This window comes from Lissotriton helveticus, chromosome 6, assembly GCF_964261635.1.
Source record: "Lissotriton helveticus chromosome 6, aLisHel1.1, whole genome shotgun sequence".
Classification (NCBI taxonomy): Eukaryota; Metazoa; Chordata; class Amphibia; order Caudata; family Salamandridae; genus Lissotriton; species Lissotriton helveticus.
Window position 1 is genome coordinate 1,417,907,598 of NC_136067.1, and position 20,822 is coordinate 1,417,928,419.

Genomic DNA, 20,822 nt, shown 5'->3' on the forward strand with positions numbered 1-20,822 from the left:
CTGAAACTCGGCGTGGGGCGCCCCATTAGCCTGTAAGATGGCGTCAGTAGCGGACCGATGTGCGAATGGGGCCAAAGGCAGCGCAACAATATTTTCTGAAGAGAAGACACCAAAAGGTGCTGACATTCCAAGATCCGGATGGCACCGAGGTGGTGTCTAGCAAGCTATGCAGTTGAGTTGTGTGCGCACTTGCGGCGAATAGGTCGAAGGCAGCATAACAATGTTTTCTGAATAGGAGACACCACAAGGCGTTGAGATTCGGTTACCACCGAGGTGATGTCTAGCAAGTTGCCGCACTGGTGTGGCCATCCTACAATACTGCTCCGAATAACGGCGTGGGGTGCCCGAAGGGGGGGGGAGCCGGCGTGAATGGGCCTTCCTAGGTGGAGGCTCGTCTGCTGTAGTGGGGCGCCCCTTTACCGTTTCAGTTGCCATTCAGCTGAGTTTCGGCTGCTCTTGATGCTACAGCGACAGGCGGCTGCAAGAGGACTCTCAAAATGGCGGCCTGTTCTTTGGATTTGGGCCTGGTCCACTAAAATGGCCCTGGGACACCTTAGAACTCGGACGCTCGATTTTTTTTTCCTTTCCTGTACATGCAAAAAAAGGTAAATGCCCGGTACGTTACACGCTTCATCTGGCACGATGAACTCTCCAGAGGAACCGAAAAAAAATATAGTTGTGGTAACTATACCATGCATCGTCATATGGAGAGGTGGCACCAATTAATTATAGTGCTGCATAAAAGAGAGATTTGGAGGAGAACCCCTGACCTGCTAGTACATTCATCAAAGAAGTGGCACTGAGAGCTTCAGAGGCAAGGGAAACGGTCCCAAATATTTAGAAGAACTTTGGAAAGATTAAAATTACATGTTTAGATTGTGGCAAATTAATTTCATGTGGACAGATGAGTGTTACTCTAATAAATACAGCATATGAACATCATCATAGTCGATGGTTGGTAGAGACATTTTGACTATATCCTGGACCTGCCCGTCCTCGCCCAAAATGGCGCCGGAATAAATGGGACTCGTAACTCCTTGTTGTGTACTGGTTGCAGAACCTTGAAATCACGAGATACGTATGCAGTTTTGAAGCACATGGCGGGCGGGGACGAGAATTGATTGAATATTTCGACATCCCTATTGATATTAAGTTCTGATGTGTTATTGATTACTGTACTGTTGAAAGTTCGAATTAACGTCACCCATGGTACTTGCCCGCAAATGTATATCTAGATAATTTTATTGTAACTGGCCCTGTCGTATTTTAATTATAAAATGTACGTCCACCGATTCCGTAACTGTTAGACACCTTAGTTCTTGCAACCTAATGGCCCGCCCGTTACGTTCCTCTACAGTGTAAATGTCTATTCATCATATACGATTACAGTTTGCTCTGTGGCAGGCCCACGTGGTTATAGGCTCGTATTTGTATAATGAAATTTTCACAATAAAGGTTTTTAAAAGAAAACATGGTAGTAGTATATACATTGGTAAAGTTTTTAATAATAGTGACTGTTTTAGAATCATTAAAAGGCAAGTGAAATAAAGCAGACCAATTACATGAAGGGTAAAAGGTATAATACGAAGGAACGCAGTAAAGATAAATGGTCAAGGGCTGTTGTGTTTTCTATTCCTGCAACATAAAGTGATCGATAAGAATCTCATATTCAGGCGTATCGGCGACTAAGACAGCAGGTCGACCCTCTTTTGCTCAACGGCTCCGTCATGGGACGAAGAAACGCTCTTTTTCTCGAAAAAAGAATATATTTTACTTGCAGGACAGTTGTAAAATTTCCGGGAAAGTACATTAGCCTGGAACATTATAACATATATTTAAGAAAAAATAATGTTCGGAAGTAATGAAAAGCGTAAATTTTAGGTCATATGACCAAGCCTTTCATCATTACAATAAGAAAAGTAAAATGAACCAATGAAAAGTTTTATTAACAAGTCACATGACTTGTTATGCTTACGTTACGCGCTGCGCGCCCCGGATGACTTCCGGATGCGCTAACGCGGCGCGTCATATGACGCATTACGCGACAACGCAGGTACAGAATATAGTCAAAATGTCTCCACCAACCAGCGGTCGGAACACAACCCCTTTCAGCAGGCTAAATAGTTCTGTTAAATGACAACAGAAGGGACAGGCAACAAGAACCATCAGTCAAAGAGGGGAGGGCTAGTTCTTCTCTACCGGGTTACATTGGGGCGCTACCGGAACTGATCGAATTGGTAGTCTACAGTGTTTCTGGATGTTTCAGACTGAAGCTGGGGTTAGCATGAGAGCAGCACCATTTCGTAGCTCCGTCGTGGTCATTCCGCAACCAATCATGGCAGCCGTTCTTTATCGTTATTTTGGGCGGGGTGGGTGGCGGAGCCGAGCTGTTTTGCAGCCATCATTGTGTGGAGTTCAGTTCATCTCACTAGTTTTGTATTTGTCATGAGGGGTTGTTCCTAATGTTTCTATTTTAGCGAGGTCAAAAAGAGATCCCATTAGTGGCCTACTGATTTTGCTCGATTCCTTTTCTTTTTTTTTACACGATTTTTCGTTATCTGCAAAGACTAAACAGAGTATTGCGACTCTGTGTTTGTTTGTAAATAGAGAATGAACCAAAGAGAACTAATTCTAAAACAGTAAATACTTGGATAACAATCAATCAAATGGAGAGAGAAGCAGGCACGACGGATTACAATGGGGGCAAAGGCCTGCGTTAACTACCTTTCACTATCTGCAAAGAGAGAGTACTCCTAATAGAAATGAGGGGGGGGGGGCACCATTCAAAGCAGATCAGTGTGCATAAACACGAAAATGTTTTCACTTACCACGTACTTGACATTCGACAGCTTATGATATTTGCTATTAAAAAACCATTGAAATTCACTGAAAAAACCATAGGTTATAGACCATATATAGTTAGGAATTAGCATTTACAAAACCTTGAAAATTCACTGAAAAAACCATAGGTTATAGACCATATATAGTTAGGAATTAGCATTTAAAAAACCTTATTTTACTCACACAAAACCATTGAAATTCCATATATAGTTAGTTGCACTAACTATATATCGCGCACCCGCAATCCACTGCTGATCATGTCACATATTACATCATTCATGACATGGTCAGTGACATCACTGATGACATCACTGATGACATCTCAAATGACATCACTGATGACATCACTGATGACATCTCATTTGACATCATTCTTGTGCTAATACGATAAACCTCTTCAGACTCTAATATAACCTTAGATACACTCAGTGTATACAGACACTCACACACTGCCACTCATCCATGGAGTTACTCACACACCCAGTCAGTCATGCAAAGAAACAATCTCACCTCCATTTCTTCAACTATACAGTTAAACACACCTTACTTATTGAAACATATACTAACACATATTTACTCTCTTATACAATCCCTGATACAAGTTCACAATGATCGATACAACTACTCACTCATTCAGTGGCTCTCATTGTGGAAAAGTAAATTTTGCCATGTTCTGTGTCCCTACGAGTCCTCCATCATATGTTATCTGTGCATGATTAATATGCATATGTATTCCCCATGTTCGATTAAAGACGCAATTATAGTTGTGTCCACCTCTAGTATGCCAGTTTCCAGTTCTCGTGAATACTACGAATATCAGGCCTATGTAAAGCTACGTTGCCACGTTTCTCAGTGTGCACGTTATTCCATTGTAAAGTCCCCGTTTCTAGGCCTTAAAAGGGCCCGGACACCAGATTCAGCTCCTGTCTCCTGAAGCCTCGCTGAGGAGCGATACAGCCCCCACCTGTATCCTCGACCCTTCACTTACTTCCTGCCTCGCAGTGCCCGGTTCAGCCTGGCTCTGCCTCTGAGTCTGCCAAGAGTATGTTATGATTCCAGTTATCAGTTCAGTCCTCCTTCTCTGCATTCCTAAGCTACTGAACTGCATCAATAGTTCCCGTCATTGTCTAGCCTTTACGTCTCCATGTAAGAGAAATACTGCATTTAATGGTCATTTAATATTCTTCATCACGCACTACATGTAGAATAATGCATGCTCCAGTCCTAGAGTCTGTTAGCTTTTCCCCTCCTGACTTCTAGTTTATATCAACATGTTCCCTAAACATCAGATACTAGATAGGGTTTAGGTACATGTCGCCCTGACTCTCCAGACTTCAGTCTCTGCTCCTAGCACAGAGTTCATAGCCCCCAGCTTCTCCTAGTAACACGTCATTGCCAGTTTGCGCGCACCATCAGGTTAGAGGTCCCGGCTCCTCAGGTAGCCCCCTCCATGGTTTCCGCCCCATTCATGACATATTCTGTTACGTTTGCATCACATGTCTATGTATACGCCCTGTTACACCTCTTTTCACCCTTATCTTTCGCGACTGCTACGCGTCACACCTATTGCTCCACCCACTGCTACGCCTATTGCAATGTAATGCTATGTGCTTGCGCTATGTATATATGCTCATGTACTGTTATTAAAAAAGTTATTCCTTCCTAGCCTTCTTGTCCAGATCCTGGCAGCGCTGCCAGGGCTTACCATTCTGTTCCCGTGCAGGTTGTCCTGTTCCTGTCCTTATGCTGTATTAAACCTGCAAAACTCCTACTACCTCGAATCTTGACTCTTATTTATTGAGCTATCTGTTAATCATTTATGCATTCAAAAAGAGAGGTATTATTTATTTATTTACCACATAATGGCGCCCGAATAGGGACTTGCCCTTTCCCCACGCGTCGGTGAAGCCACGCCGACCCCCTGACCCTCTGCAGTCGTGACGGAACTCTTCTGCGCACCGGCAGATATTTCTGCTTCAAGTATCCTTCAGGCCCACGGAGGAGACGGAGGAGGCGGTCCAGCATCCAGACGAGACGGTGGAGGAACGCGGCGAGTCCCGACCAGAGCCCAAGCCGAGAGTCCAAGGTCCGAGGTATCCGGAGGCCCACCCGTAACTGAAGTCCGAAGTTCGTCGTCCGTCGTCGTAGCAGTCCAGTCCAGTCCGAGGCCTTCCGTTCTTGCTGCCCGGTGAGTACCGTTACTGGGGTAGTATCTAGACAGGGTCAATCTAATTGACTCTGGTCCGTGGGTTGGTGGTACACAGACCCACAAACGAAGTGTCCACTTCGGTGGATGCGGGTCCTGACGTGTCTCTTTATGAGACCGGTAAGTTTCGTACTGTTTTAGCAGTGCATCTAGTTTCTGTTCCAGTCAGTTCTGTTCTCGAGAAAATTCATGTATTCTGTGTTCCATATTCCAGGTAGTATTCTGTTCGAACTGTTATTTTAAATGTTCTTCATGTATTTTAATGTCGTGGTATGAATGGGGAATAAGTATCGTGTTCATTGTGTATTGTATTGTGTCTAGATTACAGTCCAGTCATGCCCTTGTTTTCTAAGTTACGTCAGTTAAAAACTAGAAAGGGTCTGCTGGAAGCAGCAGTTCCAGTTCCGCCTAGGGACAGTCCAGGTCATTTTATGTATCAGAAGCATGGCATAAGTGCCATATTATATCTAGATTTATGGGTAGAGTATACCAAACAGTTAGAAGAAAAGTATAGATGGCCCGTATCGGGCACATGGGATGCCGAGTGCATCATGAGAGTAGAAGAAGCATTATGGAAAAAGAAAGCCAGACAGTCACAGAAAGATGCCATCGAGTTATGGCGCAAAGAATCTCATAAAAGAACCGAAAAAGAAATCAGAAAGTCAGAATTAAGTAGAGAATCCTTAGAACGAGCACAAGAAAAAGAACTAATCGAGATAGGTGAACAAGTTAAAGCCGAACAGTCAGACAGACAGAGGCATGCTCTTATTAGGGGTATGTATCCTCTTCTTGCCGAGGGCTTGCCAAAAGCGACCCCAGACGCATCCAGTAATTTCCCGCCACCATTAGTTCCGACCAAGCTACGTCACAAACAGACCGCAGCTGATATTTTCATTTCGTCCTATTTGGACGACACAGTCCCAGAATATGCAAATCCTGTTCGCGCTCCGCCAGTCCCTGTAAATCAGGCACTTCCCGTTCCTCCAGACACCGGGGTACCCCTTGCAGTACCTGTTACGGTCCCCCCGGTCCAGCCCGCCATACCAGTTCAGCCCGCATTTCAATTTCCTGCCACACTAGTACGAAGAGGATCAGTCGACGATTCTAGTTTAGGGGCCGCAGGAGGAGGTCCTCCTCAGACCCCGCCGCCACATAAGCGTTTAACGTCAGCCGAATTACATGCACAAGCGTCACAGCGTACGCCCAGACATCAGTCTGTAGCAGAAATAAGAAAAGCCCTTAATGAATGCGGCTATGATCCAGTCCCAGGCGAGGATAATATGGTTTTATATTCATTCCGCGTAAGAAAGGTGGCCGAGTATCTAGTCACCCTACCGAATATGAAAGAAGACCTAGACAGAATATATCGTTTCATCCGTACAGGGGATGATCCAGAAAGCATTGGCGAAGTCATGTCTCAAAGGAAAGCCGAGATCCAGCTCATGATACTAAAGTTTTTGATTAATTGTTTAATAAGAGAACAAGATTACCCGTCCAAAGATCAAGCCGAAATGAGAACCCTGACAAGGTGGAGTGATAATATAGCCGAGGGTAAGCACAAGACCGTCGGTGCTATGGAGAGTATGTACAAGAAAATCCGTAAAGAAATAATAAAGTTACACGAGCAGCGTAAAGCAGCACAAGTAAGCGAGAAAGAAAGTAACTCTGATACTGAAGAGGTAGACGACGAGAATCCCGCCAGAATAGCGTATGTAGGAAAATCTAGATTCCCAGATCACCATTTACGCCTAGAACACAAGTCAACTTTCCATCATCCAGCACCAGAACAAGGTTCTCTAGAACAAGTGTTTCAAGCTACCGATCACATTCTGAAATCACGAATCGGTTACAGTGAGTTAAGTACTATGCATGAGTAAGGACTAGCCCGATCAGCAGTCCGATGGACTACTGATTCTACCACTTTTCCAGACGAAATAGTGGCACAAATGTTTCTGAAAATGCCCCCAGCCGAGCAACGACTGGCGGGTATGTATATGATTCAGCACCTCATTACATTGTATGAGGGTCAGCACTCTGATCCAGGCCCGTTACATGATATCCTGAACGAGTTACTCCAGTATAGATGGAAAGGTCTAGGTACCGATTTAATTAGTGTCATTCTAGAACAGCGTCACAAATATAGAACGTTTCTGAACCCGCATTTTGTTCATGTCTCACCCCCAGAAAGTAAACCATTTTACATGGAGAGACAGAATCCGTTACGAGAAGTCCACCCAGTTAGAGGAACGGGTGGCGAACTAGAACGAGTGTTTGTTTACACTCCGATTACAAAGATGGAACTCTTAGAGATGAAAAAATTAATCCCCTGTCATGATAAAGATCCAGCAGGGTTCCATCGAGAATTAAAAGACATGCTCCGTATGGGAGAATACACGTATCCAGATATAATTAAAATGTTAAAGGTTCTGCTGCCCGCAGGGGTGTATGAAAAGCTCAAGGAAAAAGAATGGGAGGTGGGAGAGAAAAAGATAGATTGGGCAGTTCTAGAAGCTGAAGATAAGGCACGAGTACCAGGTACCGGTCTTGGAGCGAAATGTAAAGAATTACCTGAATTATTGATTCAAGTTTTACCCAGATTGTTAACAACGAAAAAGGAAGACTGGGATGCAATCTCAGCCTGTAAACAGAAACAAGACGAAGACATTAGTGATTTTTATTCTAGATTTGAGAAATATTTTAGCATCAACAGTGGCCTCAAGACAAGTGGTGAGTCATACCCTCATCTTTTTGTTACTAAATTAGTCGAGAATTCAAGTCCACCAATTAAAAATCGAGTTTTGAAAGTCGAAAGTACCTGGCAAGCTAATACCCCGTCCCAGATGTTACAGATGCTCCAATATCACCAGAATAGAATCAGAGAAGAGCAAGAACATGAGAGAAAGCGTATGAAAGACACGAAAATGAAAGTACTAGTTGCACAATCTATTCCACAAGACAGCCAGAAGAGGGGTCCGAATCAAGCCAGTCATCCTGCAGCTCCCGTTAAAGGGAACTGCAATTATTGTAAACAGCCAGGTCATTTTATAAACGAGTGTGCAGTTCTGAAACACAACATAGCTACTGGTAAGACTAAAGAAAGACCACGTCCGCCTAGACAAGAACAAGTTTCACAGATTCCTCAGCCACAGAATGCACCACAGACAGTTACAGCACCGCAGCCCATCGCTGCAACACAGCATGTTACACAGCAGATGTACCAGTATGCACAGTCCGAGTATCCAGAGTACCAGCAGTATTCATGAAACAGCCTAGAGAGGGAGGTAGGCTTGCCTCTCATCGAGATACCTGTAGATCAAGAAGGTCCCTATGTTCACAGTCAAGTACTAGGGAAAGACAGAAAGTTTTTGATTGATACAGGGGCAAGTAGGACCACAATTAGTCACGCCGAAGTTCCAGGGGCTCCGCTCTCAGGCTCAAGAAATGTTTCCCTTGGATTTTCAGGAAAACCTATAGTAAATGAAATATCAAAGCCAGTTACTCTAGAAGTAGGTCCATTGTCCCGTACTACTGATCTGTTACTTACTAAGTCATGTCCAGAAAATCTATTAGGCATTAAAACACTGAAAGAATTAGGTGCAGTTATATGCTGTTCCCCAGAGGGAATACGTCTATTCCTACGTGACTTTAAGGGTCACTATGTATTACGAGATTTTGATCCCAGATTGTCCAATGTTCCGCAGCATTTATGGGCGCAAGGTCCAACTGATGTAGGGTACATGCAAATCACACCCCATCGTGTGACTCTCAAGCCAGGTGTAGTGTTACCACGAATCAGACAGTACAGATTGCCACCTGAGGCTGTAGCAGCCTTATCCAAAATTATTGACGAGCTCATCGCTCAAGGAGTAGTTGTAGAAACTGACTCCAATGTATGCAATTCTCCGATCATTCCAGTCATGAAACGTACTGATCCAAATGCACCCCCAGTATATCGATTAGTGATTGACCTACGAGAACTTAATAAATGTATTATTCCTCAGTACCCAGTCGTTCCAGATATCTCTTCCCTATTGACAGCCATTGATTCCGAAGCCACGTTCTTTACTGTAATCGACCTCAAGAACGCATTTTTCAGTGTTCCCATTCATCCAGACAGCCAGTTTCTTTTCGGATTCTGTTTAAATGGAAGGAGCTATATGTTCACACGAGCTCCTCAAGGTTTCACAGAAAGTCCTAGTATTTATAGTCAAGCACTCAAGAGACAACTAGACAACATTCACATGCCAACTGACACTGCCCTGCTCCAGTATGTCGATGATCTACTGATCACAGCCCGTTCTGAACGTGCTTGCGAGCGAGCATCCCTCACAGTTCTGTATTTCCTAGCCGAGATGGGGCACAAGGTGTCCCCTTCTAAGCTTCAATTCTGTGTCCAGCAAGTGGTATACTTAGGACACTTACTGTCCAAGAGGGGTAGGCAGTTGACACCAGACCGTATCCAGTTAATAGCGAGTCTTCCTCAGCCCAAGACCCAGAAGGAGGTACGTGCTTTTATCGGCCTTACTTCTTATTGTAGACAATGGATTCCTCAGTATGCATTTCTAGCCAAGCCACTGATACAGTTAACGACACAGGAGGCAGCCGTATCGACTGTCCTCCCTTGGACATCTGAACATACACTTAGCTTCAATGAGTTAAAGAAAGCTTTATGCCAAGCTCCAGTTCTAGCAACACCAAACTACAGTATGCCTTTTACACTTTTCGTCACAGAACGCGAAGGTACAGCATTATCTGTTCTCACACAAGATCAAGCAGGACAATACAAGCCTTGTGCTTATTTTTCGAGCACATTAGATCCTGTAGCCCAGGCTCTGCCTGCGTGCCTCAAGTCAGTTGCAGCCACAGCACTAGCTATCAGACAAAGTGATTCCATAGTATTAGGACACTCCCTGACAGTACAAGTTCCACACTCCGTGGAAGTTCTTTTAAACCGAACACAGACCCAGCACTTGACAATTGCACGTTTAACAGGTTATGAATTGACACTGTTCCAGCCACACATAGAAATCAGACGCTGCAACGTCCTAAATCCTGCTACACTGTTACCGTCAGTTACTACGAATTCTGCCACACACGACTGTGTGGAAGTAGTTAATATTACGACAAAGCCAAGACAAGATCTGACAGATATTCCATTACCAGATCCCGACCTGACACTTTATGTGGATGGTTCATGTATGAGAACAAGTACAGGAGAACTAGTCGCCGCGTATGCAGTGACTACCGACACCGAAGTTATTGAGACACACCGTATTGACACCCTGTCCGCTCAAGCAGCAGAGCTAGTTGCTCTGACACAAGCCTGCATACACGCTAAGAACCGGAAAGTTAATGTTTACACAGATTCACGCTACGCATTTGGAGTCGTACACGACTTTGGAGTGCTCTGGCAGGAGAGAGGTTTCATGACTTCTCATGGAACCAAGATTCAGCATGGTCTCCTTATTCAAGCTCTGTTAGATGCAATACATTTACCGACATCCATTGCTATCATGAAATGCAAAGCACATACGAAAGTTACTGACATTATTTCCCAGGGTAATGATCTAGCAGATCGCACAGCCAAGCTTACAGCTCAGACTCCAGACATTCCAGCTAACATGACACACACTCCAGATCCGACTACATGTATGACAGTTAAGGACCCTACTCAAGATGTCATAGATATCCAGTTACATGCTACTCCCGAAGAAATCAAGAAATGGTCCGAACAAGGAGGGGTCCAGACAGATCAAGGATGGGTGACGAAGGGAAAAGCCACTTGGTTTCTCCCCGACTCTATGGTTCAAGTCATTATCAATACTGCACATAGTCCAGCACATTTAGGAGAAAAAGCTATGTTAGATAGTATCCAGAACATTTGGTTCAACAAGCATTTACGAGCTGCAGCCAAGCAGAAAGTCCGTACCTGTATGATATGTTGTCAGTTTAATCCAGGTAAAATTGTCCCGGTGGAGCAAGGTGGATTCCAACCTCCTGACCACCCTTTTGAAGTCCTCCAGATGGATTATATTCAGATGGAGCGATGTCGAGGTTTCAAGTATGTCCTTGTAGTTGTATGCGCTTTGTCCAGGCGGACAGAAGCATATCCAGTCCCAGATTACACAGCCACGACCACTGCCAAGCAGTTGGTTCATGAATTCTTCCCCCGTTACGGACTCCCTAGGGTCGTATATTCTGATAACGGCCAGCCATTCTCATCAGAGTTAATGAAGCACGTTTCCCTTTTGTTAGGATACCAGTGGAAGTTCCATTGTGTACTCCATCCTGAAGCAGCAGGTCTCGTAGAGAGACATAACCAGACCCTGAAAATCCGCATCGCCAAAGTATGTAAGGAGAAAGGTGTGGACTGGCTAGTAGCTCTGCCAGTCGCTTTGTTCTATATGCGCATGGTCGCACATTCCAGATCAGGTCTGTCCCCGTATGAGGTCGTTTTCGGCCGCCCCCCTAACATGTGGGGTACTCCTAGACCCCGAAGTATTACCGATGTTTCAAGTAATATGCTGACAGATTACCTAGCTTCCTTGATGTCTGCCCTCAACTCTTGTCGTTCACAGGTTGCCGCCGCATTTCCAGACAATACCGAGGTGGCACCGCATGAAATCGTTCCCGGATCCATGGTCTTGGTTCGCAATTTTGACCGATCAAGTCCGCTGGAGCCTCGCTGGAAGGAGCCCCGACAGGTCCTCCTCGCCACCCGTACAGCCGTGAAGTTGGAGGGTCGCAAAGGCTGGGTGCACCTTTCGCACGTAAAGAAATTTTATGGACTGAAACCCGTCTCAAAGAACATTTCCCAGGATTCAAAGGACTGCCAAAGTACTATTCTCAAGGACTGTCCCGCAAAGAACAATGATACTGCACCCTCCCTGTTAGAGAAAACTCCACAGCAGGAGTATAAGTTGAAACTCCGGTCTAGTAAAATAAGTCAGCCAGTTTGATTGTCTAAGTCCTCCCCTAGGTGAAACGGTTAGACTGTTTCTGACATGTATAAAATAGACCCCCATAGTGAGAGAGTAAGTCAAAACTCAATCCGATGTATCGTTTTTCTATGTTTCATATTATTTCTCAGTATTATGATTTCCTGCACCAGTTATGCATTTTACCTGTATTTACCAGATTCTCATGTAAATAAGTCTGCCAATGTTACAGTAGAGCACACGTTTAGTGATCTGCCTCCTCATGAACTCTCTTACCGCCTCGCTATGCGAAATAATTCTTTCATCCGCATGTTACATTATTCACACCAGACCAGCAATGCCACTAATTGTTGGGTGTGTGGTCGACTCCCCCCTTTTCAGACACCGAAGGGATTTCTGCCACTCTTTCCTTACCCTTTTTCACATAATGGTTCGTGTGGAGCATGGTCCACGTTAACGTCATCCTCAACAGATATGTCTTTTCTTAACAGTACATGTTTTCCAGACAAGCAAGGTCTTCCCCACAGAACAGGGTCAGATCTAGAAAATGAAGTGTACAATTTAGGTAATTATTCTTCGAATTTCATGGTCCTGAATGTTCAGTCTGATACTACTCCAGACTTACCTGCTATTTCAGTATTACCAGTCAAAGGCGAATTATGTGTCCGAAATAATGGTTCCGTACACGTAGGACATAGCGATTGTACTACTATTGTCAAGTATAGTGACAGTGGGAAATCTATTTTCAAAGCCTCACGTCATTCTTATTTTATTTGTGGTCAGACCGCATATGTTCGTCTGCCCCTCGATTGGGAGGGAACCTGTTACATTGCCTTCCTACTGCCACCTGTTTTTCTAGCCCCACCCGACTACCATAGGAATTCCCACCTAGTACATACAAGACACAAGAGAAACCTCCCGATTGTCGATTATACTGAAACTGCTCTAGAACAATATATAGATATCAATAAAGGTGTCTTCCCTTATTTAGGTACAGTTGTGAATAGTAAACTGATACGTAGATTAACCAGAACACTCGAAGCAGTAGTAATTGAGACTACTTCTGCTCTAAGTAATTTAACCGAAGAACAATCCTTTATGAGAATTGTCGTGCTCCAGAATCGTCTCGTCCTTGACATCATATTGGCCGATAGGGGCGGGGCCTGTAGAGTCATCGGATCTAGTTGCTGCATTTTCATTCCAAATAACGCGCCGTCTGTTTATTCAGCTATAACCAGACTCCATAAAATTGCCCATCTGTTACACCAAAATCCAGGCACCTGGACATGGTCCGGTTGGTTCTGGAATATAATTTCCGCCTGGGGATGGAAAGTCTTGTCCTTTCTAGGTATTGCAGTAGCGATCATATTTAGCTGCTGCCTCTGTATACAATGTGGCCCTGCGATTTGCGGCATTTGTGCTACATCATATATTCCTAGTCCCAAGCCCCGTTCTAAAACCCGTTCCAAGAAAATTCGAGACGAGCAAATGATACTGTATGAAATGATAGATGGTATCATGAATATTGATGTTTCCTGAAGGAAACGTAGTGACAAGGAGGGAATGTGGAAAAGTAAATTTTGCCATGTTCTGTGTCCCTACGAGTCCTCCATCATATGTTATCTGTGCATGATTAATATGCATATGTATTCCCCATGTTCGATTAAAGACGCAATTATAGTTGTGTCCACCTCTAGTATGCCAGTTTCCAGTTCTCGTGAATACTACGAATATCAGGCCTATGTAAAGCTACGTTGCCACGTTTCTCAGTGTGCACGTTATTCCATTGTAAAGTCCCGTTTCTAGGCCTCAAAAGGGCCCGGACACCAGATTCAGCTCCTGTCTCCTGAAGCCTCGCTGAGGAGCGATACAGCCCCCACCTGTATCCTCGACCCTTCACTTACTTCCTGCCTCGCAGTGCCCGGTTCAGCCTGGCTCTGCCTCTGAGTCTGCCAAGAGTATGTTATGATTCCAGTTATCAGTTCAGTCCTCCTTCTCTGCATTCCTAAGCTACTGAACTGCATCAATAGTTCCCGTCATTGTCTAGCCTTTACGTCTCCATGTAAGAGAAATACTGCATTTAATGGTCATTTAATATTCTTCATCACGCACTACATGTAGAATAATGCATGCTCCAGTCCTAGAGTCTGTTAGCTTTTCCCCTCCTGACTTCTAGTTTATATCAACATGTTCCCTAAACATCAGTTACTAGATAGGGTTTAGGTACATGTCGCCCTGACTCTCCAGACTTCAGTCTCTGCTCCTAGCACAGAGTTCATAGCCCCCAGCTTCTCCTAGTAACACGTCATTGCCAGTTTGCGCGCACCATCAGGTTAGAGGTCCCGGCTCCTCAGGTAGCCCCCTCCATGGTTTCCGCCCCATTCATGACATATTCTGTTACGTTTGCATCACATGTCTATGTATACGCCCTGTTACACCTCTTTTCACCCTTATCTTTCGCGACTGCTACGCGTCACACCTATTGCTCCACCCACTGCTACGCCTATTGCAATGTAATGCTATGTGCTTGCGCTATGTTTATATGCTCATGTACTGTTATTAAAAAAGTTATTCCTTCCTAGCCTTCTTGTCCAGATCCTGGCAGCGCTGCCAGGGCTTACCATTCTGTTCCCGTGCAGGTTGTCCTGTTCCTGTCCTTATGCTGTATTAAACCTGCAAAACTCCTACTACCTCGAATCTTGACTCTTATTTATTGAGCTATCTGTTAATCATTTATGCATTCAAAAAGAGAGGTATTATTTATTTATTTACCACATCATGCACAGTTATTTATATATGCCAACTCTCACATGTACTGTGTTTTACATATGTACTTACTATGACATGTAGCATTGAGATATCCATTCACTCATCAATACACTCATGCACACAGTCAACTGCCCATGTAGCTGTTTCCACATGCACTCTTGAACTCATACACCTAGTGAATAAACTGCTCACACATCTATGCATAGAGTCACACACCTTCCAGCCACCCCTACACAAACTCAATCTCCCATAGAAATACTTGGGCAACCAATTAATAACACATATAGCCTCTCGTATAGCTAATGATCAACACATGCAGCAGTTTACAGAACAACAGACATAATGATGCACAAATTAAGACAGTTTAGTCACTAACCCATGCATTCAGTGAGACACATTTAATCACTCACTCATACAGTCAGTCACGCACCTACTAAATCCTTCATCCAGACACTTATACATCCACTCATTCTTCAATATGTAAAACATATTTAAACTTTACAAAAACACACAGACACTAGATGATGTCATCAGTGATGTCATTTGAGATGTCATCAGTGATGTCATTTGAGATGTCATCAGTGATGTCATCAGTGATGTCACTGACCATGTCATGAATGATGTAATATGTGACATGATCAGCAGTGGATTGCGGGTGCGCGATATATAGTTAGTGCAACTAACTATATATGGAATTTCAATGGTTTTGTGTGAGTAAAATAAGGTTTTTTAAATGCTAATTCCTAACTATATATGGTCTATAACCTATGGTTTTTTCAGTGAATTTTCAAGGTTTTGTAAATGCTAATTCCTAACTATATATGGTCTATAACCTATGGTTTTTTCAGTGAATATATATATATGCATATATATATATATATATGAGAGCTCAAGTGTAAAACACCAACCACACTCACGGGGCTTCCAGGCAAGGCTTTATTCACAACAGGTCGCTAAATAGCTAGAAAACCGGGAACAAGGTTCATGATGATTGTCCTGCTTCGTCTTGAATCCTGACGCGTTTCGAAGGCGGCTGCCTTCTTCTTCAGAGGGGGACGAATTAAATTGCAGGGTAGTAGCAGGAAATACCCTTCTTTTATGTTCATGGCACGTACCTGGATGGGCGCTGTGCCTTGTGGTACTTATAGTCCTGCAAGTGATGCCTACTCACATATTGTGTGCAAGTTCAAAGTTCTCATTAGTTGTGGAACGGCCCTGTCCTGGAGACCCCTCGCCAGCCAGGCAGCGTGATGGTGTTGGAGCAAGGGGGAAGTGTATGATCATCTCCCACAAGCTGGATGCTCGCCATTTCTGGGCTCGTTACATCTCGTTGCGTGGCGGTGCTCGGCGAAATGCAGTACATCTGCGACGCTCTTTTTCCCATCAAAGCGCCGTTCACTCTTCTCAGGCAGGGCAGCAAGGAAGGTGGTGGGACCTTCCGATATGTGAGAGCTCTAGTGTAAAACACCAACCACACTCACGGGGCTTCCAGGCAAGGCTTTATTCACAACAGGTCGCTAAATAGCTTGAAAACCGGGAACAAGGTTCATGATGATTGTCCTGCTTCGTCTTGAATCCTGACGCGTTTCGAAGGCGGCTGCCTTCTTCTTCAGAGGGGGACGAATTAAATTGCAGGGTAGTAGCAGGAAATACCCTTCTTTTATGTTCATGGCACGTCCCTGGATGGGTGCAGTGCCTTGTGGTACTTATAGTCCTGCAAGTGATGCCTACTCACATATTGTGTGCAAGTTCAAAGTTCTCATTAGTTGTGGAACGGCCCTGTCCTGGAGACCCCTCGCCAGCCAGGCAGCGTGATGGTGTTGGAGCAAGGGGGAAGTGTATGATCATCTCCCCACAAGCTGGATGCTCGCCATTTCTGGGCTCGTTACATCTCGCTGCGTGGCGGTGCTCGGCGAAATGCAGTACATCCCAATATCGGGACTTCACTTCCCATCAAGCACTTACTGTCTGAATGCTCTCATTTTTCATTAAAGCTTTATCACATCTTGGGACGACTGTGGAAAGTGATAAGCTTGCTATTTTGTTTTACCTTTTTCATCACCCATCCACTCAAACACTCAAAAAGCTACCAGCCTCCACACCTGTAACATTAATCACTACATGTTGAAGACACAACACCATTCTCTTTTGAGTGTCTGAATATCCTGGGAGACCCCCATCACTAGTGTATACGATATTTAACATGCAGCTCTCTTCTACTTCTGCCCCCCTTTACTCACAAAGTAAATCCATTCACAGAAAAAGGTGTGTTCATCATGTCCTGCAAAAAGCAACATCACTCACAGAAATAACCTCACAAATTGCCCATACTCTATTGGTGGTAAAACACCACTAGGATAACTGCAGAACTATACTGGTGCATCCACTGTAGAAGACCAAGCTTCAATGAATTCTGACCCATGATGTCCCACCTAACTTACTTTCTTCTTTAGATATCACTCAAATGAAGGCTACATGTTAGGACTCAATGTGTAAACAAAAGTTCTGTATGGCTGCACCCTTGTAAATCCTTTCAGAGGTCTTTGGACTCTACTAGTTGGTTCATCCATTAAAGCCAGCTTCTCATAACAACCTCTCCATCTGCCGCTACCTCTCCATCTTCTAAACCTCATGTAAATAACTTCTGTGTATGTGTGGAGATGCAGATAACAGATGCAGATTGGAGTTACTGAAGCACACAAATTGCAGCCTTATCGTCCACAGGTCAATATATAATGATTTCATTTTAAATGCCTCTACAGACTTTGCCATACCCCACTAAGCTTATCACAGTATGGCCTGCTTGTGGGTTCCAATTGTTGATGATGTAGTGCTACTGAGGCAGGCTTCCTGTATGTAGCTTTTTAACTCAAACTTTATTGCATTTTAGTAATAAGAGACTCATTCACATCACAGTTCAGTTGGATATTGACATTATACATACATTTTCCAGTCGAACAAGTTATTGCAGTTCTATCCAATTGAGATGATCAATGTAAATTATATTGAACATATTAGTTTCATGAAATCCAACCAATTCCTTCCCTCCCCACACCCCTTTCAACTACACCTTGTCACCCATTGGTTGATCTATAAGTATAGGGCAATGTGTATTGATATTTTTGAATCAATGTATATACCTTGGTGAAAGAGTTTATAGCATCTCTAATATTATTGTACAATCTTCAGGAGAGGCTAGGCTGTGCCACTGCCTAAACATGTGTTACTGAGTACATTGGAGCCAAATCAGAAATGGTATGAGATTAGGGGGAATAGGATATTCAGTTTGGCACTGTATCTGGGTCAGCGCTCAATAAGTCTGTGTTCACTGTTCAACCTCGGTCTTGTCTTCTTGCATTTTGAATGCTTCAAATAATGTATCCTATTCTATTGATATGGGTCTTTTACGCAAGGCTCTATACTCCTCCCACCGAAGGGCCCCACTTTCGACTAGGCCCCAGTGTGATATCTCCTCCCACCATTTAGCAACAGAGGGAACCAATGGGGACTTCCAGCATCTCATTAACAGTCGCTTTGCCAAAACTAAAGCCAACTCTTTTTAATCTTGTCACTCCTCTGGAGCCTTTAGGTCGGGAATGTAATCCAAGATACATTGATCTAGTAATTGTCAGGGGTTTATCCCGATCAAAACCAATAGTGCTGGCCTACCGCCCGAACAATAGACGGATAGTGAAGGACATGCCTTTAGCATATGTGTAATGTCTGCGTCTAAGGTATGACATCAAGGGCAAGTTGAGGAGGTTGCGGGAAATTGTATCGAGGTGTCCATTGGTCTTTAGGTGGTTAGGGCTGCAGGGGTCTCCGCCTTTGAGAGTCAGGGAAATATTGTTCCAGTCAGTTCCATGTTGCTTCTGGAGTGTCAAAAAAGATGGTTTGTTGGTCATGTAACACCTTAAATTTTGCCGGGGAACAGTAGAGTGTATGTGAGACCAACTGCGCGTAATTAGAATTGTACTTATTAAGTGTATGATATTAGAGAGACCCTTATGCTGTCCATTGTGATGGGTGCTTTTTCATGCTTATCCTGGGGTAGTATGTCCGGGTCCTTGTAGGTAAGTATCCTGGTCACCATGGGTCTCTGTGGTGCACCTAGTATGGGTTTCTTTGTGGGCTCTCGTGGACTCTTTTGACTGCGAATAGGTCCCATAAGCCAGTTGTGGCCACTGTGGTCCAAAGCCAATCCTCTATATATTGAGTGGTATTGGGATCCTCTTTGCCTTCTGGTACTCCCAATATCTGGACATTATTCCTATGTGCCGTTGCTTTCGAATCATCATCATGGTCCAGGAGCTGATCCACCTGTCGCCGTTGTCAAGTAACAAGGGTTGTGTCTTCTGCTTGACATGGTGCCAGGGTGGAGAGTGTCATCTCGTTGGTTTTGACCCTGTCAGATAATTTCATTGGTCATCTTTAAGGATGCTAATATCAGTGGTGATTACGCCAAGACTTAGCTCAATAGCTGTAGAGTTAGATATCATCAGGAGAATAATATCCAGTTTGTCCAAGGAGGGTGGAGCCATTGTGGGGGGTATGCAGTCTTCAGGTGTCGGGTTCAAGGAGCACTCTGAGGGAGGAGACTGGGTACGAGAGTGGGTAACACGTTTGATGGTTTTGGTTCTGGTGTGGCCCATTAAACTTGCAGTTGACCCTTATTTTAAAAAAAATGGGGGATGGGTTCTAAGCCTGCTTCCCTCACTTAACAGTAGTTGGTCCCCCATTTCCTCCAGGGAATACAGTCCTGCAGCTATTATGTCCACATGTTCCAGTACAGGGTACACTCTAATGAAGCGTTTGCTTGTCGAGGTAAATCGAAGTGCGGCAGCCAGATCCGCTCCCTACACGTGGGCCTAGTGTATTCTGAGGAGGTAGTGAGTTACTGTCACGATGTACTGCCAGGGTGAACGCCTTAGGGATGTATAGTGTGGAGGAAGATATGGCCTTCAAACAGTCAGACGGGATTTCACTGTGGCACAGGTTGATGGTAATTCAATTTACCAGGGTATTATTTGCACCTGCACGTTTAGAGGCTATCCATAAGGTTTCCCCCTGGTCTAGCTCTTGACGTCTTTTCACACTGAGACAATAATTGGTAAGTTGAGCTATGTGTGCTGGGATGGTTATTGAATCTGGCTGGGCCGGGCCCACTCGATCTGTCACTTCAAGGGATAAGTTCCATAGGCTCTTTTGTCATGTCATGTTTGTGTCACATGTATTTATCCACTATTGTCCACCCCCATATTGATGTGCCACTTTCTTTCCAGGGAGATGTGTCACATTTTTAGTGTTTGTCTATCTGAATCTTTCAGGCCTTAGAAATTCCAGGCACCAGAAGGGCTTAACGGCAGGCAGCGCGCCCTTCCCTCCTATTCGACAAAAAACTCTGCCAGAGTATGTGGAAAGTACTGGGAGCCCTGGCTGTTGGAATAGTTGTGAGTATAGGCCTTCATTTATAGTGAGAACATTCAGTTACATTCAGGCCGCATGTGCCTTCATGCTGATATTGCAGACACTCAGAGCCACACTAGCCGGTCCTTCAGTCACCGCAAATGCATCTGAGGCCCGAGGGGCTATCTTTTATTGCTCCCAGCCCCTCAGTCCAACACACCTCACCTCTATTATTGGAGTCCTGAAAATCAGTGGGGCCGGCTCAAGAGCCCGCGCATTGCGTTGCTGCGGCCGGGACATGGTCTCTAGACCCCCGGAACAGCCTTCCTGTGTCCGGGCGGCGTTCTTCTCTGGGAGTAGCAGCCCAGTTTGGGTGCTGCTTTTGGGTTCGCATCGCAGTTAGTGGGGGAAGAGTTCAGCTGAAGCCTCTCTAGCAGCAGCACCCGGCCACCAGCACCTGGCCATTGGTCAAGAGCCCCACTATCCTCACCTCATGGCAGAGGACTGCTTCCATAGGAATGCTTGGCTTTCGCGCCTCACTTGGAGGATCCCTTGCCTTAGGGGGCATTTGTGAATAATGGGTATGACCCAATGCAGCTTCTAGGGGCACTAAATTAGTGGATTACGGGGTCTGGGAGCTTCTATGCTGTGCATCTGCCATC

At 44.6% G+C, this 20,822-nt stretch overlaps 1 protein-coding gene across 1 annotated transcript in view; it reads left to right on the forward strand.

Annotated features, from left to right (window-relative positions):
* Positions 1-20,822, forward strand: part of GRM1 (glutamate metabotropic receptor 1) — a 2,398,293-nt gene that overhangs the window by 2,286,891 nt on the left and 90,580 nt on the right. The gene's annotated exons all lie outside the window — the stretch shown is intronic.